The following is a 9,679-nucleotide window of genomic DNA, read 5'->3' as shown; positions in this document are numbered from 1 at the left end:
ACACCATTACTACCCAACATTCTTCTCTTAAACTTTCTTCATCACCTAAATCCCTTGTTCAAAAATTAATTTTAAGACATTAATTTTATTTTCTCTCTATATGAGCTGTCTTGCTTGCATGTTTATGTCCATATGTTCATTAGAAGCTGTTAGTATCCTTGGAACAATGGTTGATAGCAACCATGTCGATGCTTAGAGCAGAACTTGGGTTTCTGGGAAGAATAACAAATGTTCTTAACTGCTGAGCCATCTCTCTAGTTCTACTTTCTTAAACCTCAAGAATGGCTTGGGGAATCACCATCCCTGACCTCAAGCTTTACTACAGAGCAATAGTGATAAGCACTGCATGGTATTGGTTCAGAGACAGACATGTTGATCAGTGGAATAGAATTGAAAACTCAGAAATAAAACCACAGACTTACGGGCACTTGATCTTTGACAAAGAAGCCAAACATATATAATGTAAAAAAGAAATAATCTTCAACAAATGGTGCTGGTCTAACTGGCTGTCGATATGTAGAAAAATGAAAATAGACCCATATTTGTCATCTTGCATAAAGCTCAAATCCAAGTAGAACAAGGACTCATCATAAAACCTGATACACTGAATCAAATAGAAAAGAAAGTGGGAAAGAGCCTTGAACTCATTGGCAGAGGGGGAAAATTCCTAAACAGAATTCCAATGGTTCATGTCTAAGATCAAGAATCATAAATGGGACCTCATGAAACTGCAAAACTTCTGTAAGGCAGAAGACATAGCCAATAAGACGAATCAGCAACCTAAAGTTTTGGGAAAAAAACCTTCACTAACCCCACATCCGATAGAGGGTGAATATCCAAAATATATAAAGAACTCAAGAAGCTAAACACCAAAATGACTTACAACCCAATCAAAAAATGTGGTATAGAACTAAACCAAGAATTTACACCACAGGAATCTCAACTGCCTGAAAAACACCTAAAGAAATATTTAAGGTCCTTAGTGATCAGAGAAAGGCAAATAAAAATGACCCTGAGATTCCACCTTACACCAATCAGAATGGATAAGATCAAAACCTCAGGTGACAGCACGTGTTGGTGAGGATGTGGCGAAGGAGGAGCACACTCCTCCCTTGCAAACTGGTACAACCTCTCTGGAAATCAATCTGGAGGTTCCTCAGAAAATTGGAAATAGATCTACCTTAAGACATAGTACCACTCTTGGGAATATACCCAAAAGATGCCCCACCATGCCACAGGGGCCCATGTTCCACTATGTTCATAGTGGCCTTGTTTGTGATAGTCAGAAGCTGGAAACAACCCAGATGTCCCACGACAGAAGAATGGGTACAGAAAATGTGGTTCAGTTTCACAATGGAATACTACTCAGCTATTAAGAATGAGGACATCTTGAGTTTTACAAGCAAATGGATGGAACTAGAAAATATAATCCTGAGTGCAGTAACTCAGACCCAAAAGGACATGCATGGTATGTACTCACTAATACTCAAGATACAGCCCACAGAACTCATAAAGGTAAATAAAATGAAGTGTTTAAGTGAGGATGCCTCAGTCCCCTCAGTCCCACTTGGGAGGGAAAAGAAAGCAACCACAAGGAGGGAGGGAGGGACATAGGAGGGAAAGGGTATTTGATAGGTGAGGGGAACCTAATCTGGTATTGGGTGTGGGAAAAGGACTGAAATCCCTGAGGGCCAGCAGAAAGAATGGAAACAGGCAACCTTGGGAGGTAGGAGGTTGCGGGGACCCTCCAGAATGTACCAGAGACAAGGAAGGTGAGAGACTCTCAGGACTCAAAAAGAGAGATCTTAGATGAAATGCCCTACAGTTGGGAGAGGGAACTTTTAGAGCCCACATCCAGCAGAAAGACAGGGCATCAATTGCAGGATGGAGTTGCCATCCCACAGTCAAAATTCTGACCCATAATTGTTCCTCTCTGAAAGAACTACAGGGATGGAAATGGAGAGAAGCCTGAGGAAAAGAAGGTCCAGTGACAGGTCCAAAGTGGAATCCAGCTCAAGGAGAGGTCCGAAGACCTGACACTATTATGGAGGCTATGGAGTGCATACAAAAAGGGACCTATTGTGACTGCCATTTGAAAGACTCAACAAGGAACTGAATGAGTCAGATGCAGATATTTGCACCCAACCAATGGACAGCTGACCCATGTTGTTGAATTAGGGAAGGCTGAAAGAAGCTGAGGAGGAGGGTGACCCAGTAGGAAGACCAGCAGTCTCAATTAACCTAGACCTCTGAGATCTCTCAGATACTGGAACACCAACCAGGCAACAAACATCAGCTGATATGAACCCCCCAATACATATACAGCAGAGTATTGCTGGGTCTGGGTTTAGTCAGAGAAGATGCACCTAACCCTCAAGACACTGGAGGCCCCAGAGAGTTTAGAATTCTGGTAAAGTGTGGGGGTTGGGACATCCTCGAGGAGACAGGGGGTGGGGAGGACATATGGGATGTAGAACACTTGGAAGGTTGACCAGGAGGAGAATAAAATCTGGAGTTAAAACAAGACAAAACAAAAAACCAAAATCCTCAATGTCTGGGTCTTCCTTTCCTTTTTTCCTTCCTTCAGGAATCTATACAGTGCCATGGTTCATAAGGAAATTTGAACTGGTTTTGGTTTTGTGGGAGGTATAAAAACTGGGACTACAGCTGAATATGTTTCCTATAGTTCTCTGGAACAGTCCAAGTTAGATTCCATAAACATCACAGGTCAGTGTCTGATGACCTAAATAAATGCAGGATTCCTGATGTAGCCATGGGATCATTAAATAGACCAGGGTATCTCAGATCAGTTTGTGGAGCAACAAAGATCTTGTGCAGTTTCATGTGCTTCAGTCCAGACATACTAAGTCAGAGGCTCTGAACTTGGGTTTGCTTGTCTGATCAATATCTCTATGTTATAGCATGAGCTGAAGTTGGTTCTAATCTAGAGCAGCATTTTCATATGAAATATGTTGTAAGTTCTAAATACACAACATAGATGTTAACACTTAGAGACAACCCTTTATTAACCACATGCCCCACTGGCTTTATGAAAATGAGAAAGAACACTTCCTTCTCTTCAGCAAAGTCTGCTTATACAGTCTCTAAGCAGCAGAGCACACCAGATCATCATTCCTTGCCTCCTACAGTCTGGTGTCACGAATTATCTGCATATCTACATCCAGTGTCAAGTTTCTACACACACTTAGTTGGGATGACAGAAAAAAACTGTAGATGTGAAAAAAGATAAAAGTTGCAATTTTTCTTACAATCAGATTGTAAGATTAGTCCTGACTCAACATCCTTCCCCAGCAACTCCATTTTCATTACAGTAGGGGTGAGTCATACTTAACATAAATGAATGAATTTTAGTGCACATTATTCCTCAGTTTTAGCTTAGTTTAGTTAGTCAAATAAGTATCTGTTCTCATCCAAATCTGACTGATCAAAGGCCACGTGCAGAGGATTGCATCCCAGTTCCTCAGACTTTCACTCTGTTTTTTTCCCATGTATTAGGTTCTCTGTTAGTAGAGGTAATTTTCTTTTCTCCGTTCAAAGAAATAGTTGAGTTTAATTTTAGGATGCAAATAGCTCCATGTCAAAGGAAGACTCTTAGAAGATATAAGAGAAAAAATGAGTAATAATTTTGAAATCATCAAATCAAATTATTTTCTTTTTACTTTGGTGCTATTTCACCTTGTTTCACCGCATCTTGAGGAACAATGTAGAGATTCATCAGCAAGAGGTGGGAAGGATTCTCTCCTGGACTCTGTGTCTGAGCTCCTTTTGAGAGGAGTTTGAAAAACTCACAGGTGGTTTTGAAACTTGTCATTGAATAGTCACAGTTCCACCAAGAAAAAATTTTAAAAGGCTAGCTATGTATGGAGAACTGCACAACATTATTCAATGGTACAGATGACAATATGGATAAGTTAGGACAGTTAGCATTTTGAGTGTAAATAAGCTGGAAGATTGTTCAATTTTTGAAGATTACTGGAAAGGTTTAATGAGACTTCATTCAAAATTCTGTTGATTTTTTTAAACAGTGAAAAATGTCATTTTTTTCAAGAATAAATGACTAACCTCTAGAGAGCCAATCCCTAACCCTATTAATGATATTTTGCTATGCTTGCAGGCAGGAACCTAACATAGCTGTCTTCTGAGAGGCTTCATCCAGAAGTGGAGGGAAACAGATGCACAGACCCAAAGCAACACATTAGGCAGACCTTTAGGAGCCTTGTGAAGGTGTGGGGGAAAAACGATTAAGGGAGCTGGAAGACTCAAAGACAGCACAAGAAGGCCTACAGTGTTAACTAATCAGAGACTAAACCACCAACCAAAGAGCACACATGGGACAGGCCTTGGCCCCCTATACACATGTAACAGTTGTGCAGCTTGGTCTTCACTGGGTCCCCTAAGAAGCAGAGGGGAGCAGTGATTCTCACTCTGTTTGAAAGCCTTTCCCTTAGTTGGGCTGCCTTGTCTGGCTTCAGTGTGAGAGGATGCACAACTGCCTAGTCCTTCTGTGACTTGATGTGCCAGGGTAGGTTGGTACCCATGGAGTGCCTTCCCTTCTCAGAGAAGGGGAGTGGAGGATGGGGTGTGTGAGGATGGGACTGGGATGAGAGGAGGTAGGGAGGCTGTGATCAGATATAAAGAGAATAAATTAACAAATTAATGAAAAAAAGGAAAGAAAATACCTCCGTAATATTGGGCTGTAGGCAGATCCTGTAAGGTATTTTCTTAATTAGTGATTGATGGGTGAGGACCCATTTTGGGTGGGGCCTTCCCTGGGCTGGTGGTCCTCGGTTCTGTAAGAAAGCAGGTTGAGCAAGCCATGGGGAACAAGGCAGGAAGTAGCACTCTCCATGACCTCTGCATCAGCTCATGCCTCAAAATTCCTGTCCTACTTGATTTCTTGTCCTGATTTCTTTTGATGGTGAACTGTGATGTGGAAGCATAAGGCAAATGAACTTTTTTCTTTCCAACTTGCTTTTTGGTTATAGTGCTTCACTGCAACAATAAAAACCCTAAGAGTTAAAAATAAGAATAACCATATAAACATATTTAAGAATAGCGAATTGAAGCAGAGTAACAAGTAACCATATTGTAAAGTAGATTCTAAAAGCTAAAGTGTTTAATTCTGTGGCATGTAATTAATTGACCACAGTCTATAAAGGAGAACAGATAGACCAAAATGAATTATAAAACAGCAAACCGTAATGGGAAATGTACTGCAAATATGTGATAGAGACTAAATTCTACAGTGGCAGAGAAAAGGTTAAGTATTAAGTGCTAACATGAAGAAACTCATTGGGGATGCCTGTAATTTTAGAACAAAGGGTTGTACTTAATGAAAGGAGCCAGAAAGAGTCATTCTCAAATTATTGTTATTTTTTAATTTTTTATTTAATCTTTTTTACAGTCCAGATTTTATCCCCTCCCAGTCCACTCTCTGACTGTTCTACATGTCACACTCCCCCCTCTGTCCCAGTCTCTACGAGGGTGTCCCCACCCTACCCCCACCTGCCACCCCACCAGACCTTCCCACTCCCTGGGGCCCCAAGTCTCTTGAGGGTTAGGTGCATCCTCTCTGACTGAGTCCAGATCCAGAAGTCCTCTGCTGTGTATGTTGGGGGTCTCATATCAGCTAGTGTATGCTGGCTGATTGGTGGCCCAATGTCTGAGAGATCTCGGGAGTCCAGGTTAGTTGAGACTGTTGGTCCTTCTACAGGGTTGCCATCCTCCTCTCTCTCTTCCAGCTTTTCCCTAATTCAACCACAGGGGTCAGCAGCTCCTATCAATTGGTTGGGTGTAAATATCTGCATGTGACTCAGCTGCTTGATGGGTCTTGAGGGCAGTTACAATAGGCCTCTTTTTGTGAGCACTCCATAGCATCAGCAATAGAGTCAGGCTCTGGGCCCCTCTTCCCCCTTCTCAAGCTAGATTCCAACTTGGGCCTGCCACTGGACCTCCTTTTCCTCTGGCTCATCTCCAGTTTTGTCCCTTCAGTTCTTTCAGACAGGAACAATTATGAGTCAGAGTTTGACTGTGGGATGGCAACCCTATCCCTCAGTTGATGCCCTATCTTTCTACTGGAGGTGGGCTCTACAAGTTCCCTCTCCGCACTCTAGGGCATTTCATCTAAGGTCCCTCCCTTTGAGTCCTGAGAGTCTCTCACATCCCATGTCTCTGGTACATTCTGGAGGTTTCCTCCACCTCCTGACTCCTGAAGTTGTCTGCTTCCATTCTTTCTGCTAGCCCTCAGTTTATTCCAAATATCTTTAGTAGGTTAACACTGGATTAACATCTATGTTCTCCTATAGTCCTAGGAAGAAAGAAAGAAAAATGAAAAGAGAGGAAGAAAGAAAGAGAGAAAGAAAAAAAGAAGGGAAGGAAGAAAAGAAGGAAAAATAAAAGTGGAGGGATAAATCTCATAATAACCCATGTTTATAGAATCAGTGGTCTCAACGTAAGGGTTGCATATCAGATATCCTATTCTATATATCAGATATTTACATTATGATTAATAACTGTAGAAAATTATAGTTATGAAGTAGCATAAAATAACTTTATGGTTGGGGGTTCACAACAACCTGAGGAACTATATTAAAGGATAGCAGCATTAGGAAGGCTGAGAACCACTATATAAACACAGCATGATTTTAAAATCAATGAGTACCTTTAAATATTTTATTAGACAAATTGTTTATTTATATTAATTTTATTTGAAAGTATGTGTTTATTTGTGAGTATCTGTGTGGGGGTATAAGCAATGGGAGTGTAGGTACTTGAGAAATTCAGGAGATGGATTCAGAGCTCTTGGAGCTGGAGTCACAGGCAGTTGTACACCCCTGACGTGGGTGCTAGGAACAAACTGGGTCCTCTTGATGAACAGTGTAAGGCTCTTCTCCACTGAGCCCTCAAAGTTTTAGCTGTGCTTACAGGGTTCTAAAAAGTTTTGAATCGTCAATTTCCCTTCTGTGTAGCAGTGTAGTTATCTAGCAGTTCCCCCTAAATGGATTTGCTAATTCTACTAAGTTTGACTCTCATGGGTTATGTACTGGCCGGTTTTATGTATCAAGTTGACACAGGCTGGGGTTATCACAGAGAAAGGAGCTTCAGTTGGGGAAGTACCTCCATGAGATCCAGCTGTGGGGTATTTTCTCAATTAGTGATCAAGGGAAAGGCCCCTTGTGGTTGGGGCCACTTCTGGGCTGGTAGTCTTGGTTCTATAAGAGAGCAGGCTGAGCAAGCCAGGGGAAGCAAGCCAGTAAATAACATCCCTCCATGGCCTCTGCATCAGCTCCTGCTTCCTGACCTGCTTGAGTTCCAGTCCTGACTTCCTTTGGTGATGAACAGCAGTATGGAAGTGTAAGCTGAATAAACCCTTTCCTCCCCAACTTGCTTCTTGGTCTATTCCTTGTCCAGGAATAGAAACCCTGACTAAGACAGGTAATATATTAGGCTACTGAAAACTAAAGTACAAGAGCATTTTTGAGTAAGGAGATTTGCTTTAACAGCGTGGAAGCAAATAAGAGACATCATGCAGTGGGATTTCTTGCAGAATCTGCAGTGAGAGCTGTGCTTCTGTTAACAGTGACCTCCCTGTTCTTGAGGACCACAGCCACTAAGGATGGAAATGCCTTTCTGACTCGATCATGCTGTCTATTCATGGAATACAATAAAAGATTCCAGAAAGAGCTTTTAATTGTTAGGAGTGGTGTCATTGAGAACAAACCTTGACAAAGACAACAGAGTAATCAAACAAGTCTAGGGAGAAAAGTCACTCTACTGTACACTAATTATTCTTGAAGGCATACCTTGCTTTTTGGTTATAGTGCTTCACTGCAACAATAAAATAGGAGGGTAGGGATCGAGGAAATGGTAATGCCTTCCTTGCAGCTCAAAGATATTAATGGTAAAATCCAACCATAGTACAATATATAAAGATTTTTTTAAAGGAAACTCAAAAGTAAACTCAGTTCTACTTTAGTAATTAAGTCCCCTGAAATCCATGTAAGAGCCTCATTGTGTTGACGTTGACCAGGGCAGATGCAGTGAGAAACCAATGCACACATTCCAGCTCTCATCTATACAGTCCAGTTGAGTCTTATGGGGTTGATGTGAGGAGGAAATGGGGCGTGTCATGTTACTGGGCATTTATTACTTGCACAGATACATTGAGTGCATTCTTCATGATTACATAGAAACTACCTTCCTGACAGGCTTAAGTATTAGTATTTGATCTCCAGGTATTGGTGTGATTTTAGAAGATCATGGAGACTTTGTGAGGTGGGAACTGGCTGGCAGAAGAAGGTGGGTGGGAACAGGTCCTTAGTCAAGCCTCGTCTCTGGCCTCTTCCAGCAGTTCCTGTCCTCATGAAGGTCACCAATCTTCCCTGCCACAGGCTCCCATTGCAGTGCTGTTCTTTTCAGTTGCATGGGGCCAAGTGGCTGTGGACTGAAACATTTGAAATATTGGCAGAATTAATTCTTCCTTAAAAATGTATTTTAGATACAATAATGTAAAAGTAATTGACCCAAAGCCATTTTGAGAAAAATCTTTTAGGAGTTGAAAACGTAGGTATAAACTTGATAGAATAGATGTTCTTAGAGTAGAGGAATTGCTAATGGAGAAAATGAGATCCCTTTAAAGCAATCTCAAGGACAGATTACACTCTCCAAATTGAGGGAGAGAATCAGTAAGTAAGAGCAAGGAAAAGAAAACAAACAAAAAATAGTCTTAAAATACTTATAAACCAATGTAGTATAATGTGATGTTATGTCCTGATTCCAAAAAACAAACCAAAACAAAACAAGAATATAAACAACAACAAAAAAACAACAGAAAACTAATGTGAAAAGCATACTTAGGAGACCATTACAGAGATTTGAGGTTGGCTGGTCAAATTAAAGTATTGTTTTATACCTTGTTTTAACGTTAATATCAGTACTCTGATTGCTTTAGAAATATCTGTGTTTTAACTATTTAATAAATTATTCTTGGATAAAATAATTTGAGTCTGGACATTTTTAAAAAATGTCTTGTTGTTGGTTTAGGTGAGATGTACACAAAGTGAAGGTGATCACATGTTTAATATTTGGGGCACATGGCAGATATTTAGGGCTCATTCTGCTTTCTAAATCCCATGTGTTTAAAATCCAAGTAGAAATTCACAACACAAATAATTGTTAAAATGATTATTAAGTAAATCCAACCCAGGGAACGGAGGTGAATGTTGTATTAAGTTTAGGACATATTTTGTGATGTGTAAATCAATTTAAAAATATTTGCTACTTAACTATATTCTTCAAGAGAATCTACTGCGTTGATAAAAATAATTTGTTCACAGGCCAAAAAACAGTAATTTACTGAGTTACTAAGAAACTGGGTTTGTAGACACATAATGGTAAAGTTCAAAATTTGAATAAAACATTTCTTTTTTTTAATTTTTTTATTACGTATTTTCCTCAATTGCATTTCCACTGCTATCCCAAAAGTCCCCCATACCCCCCCCCACTTCCCTACCCACCCATTCCCATTCTTTTGGCCCTGGCATTCCCCTGTATTGGGGCATATTATACAGTTTGCAAGTCCAATGGGCCTCTCTTTCCAGTGATGGCCGACTAGGCCATCTTTCGATACATATGCAGCTAGAGTCAAGAGCTCCGGGGT

Source organism: Mus caroli, chromosome 19 (genome assembly GCF_900094665.2).
Source record: "Mus caroli chromosome 19, CAROLI_EIJ_v1.1, whole genome shotgun sequence".
Taxonomy (NCBI): Eukaryota; Metazoa; Chordata; class Mammalia; order Rodentia; family Muridae; genus Mus; species Mus caroli.
Note: the sequence above shows the minus strand (reverse complement) of the source record.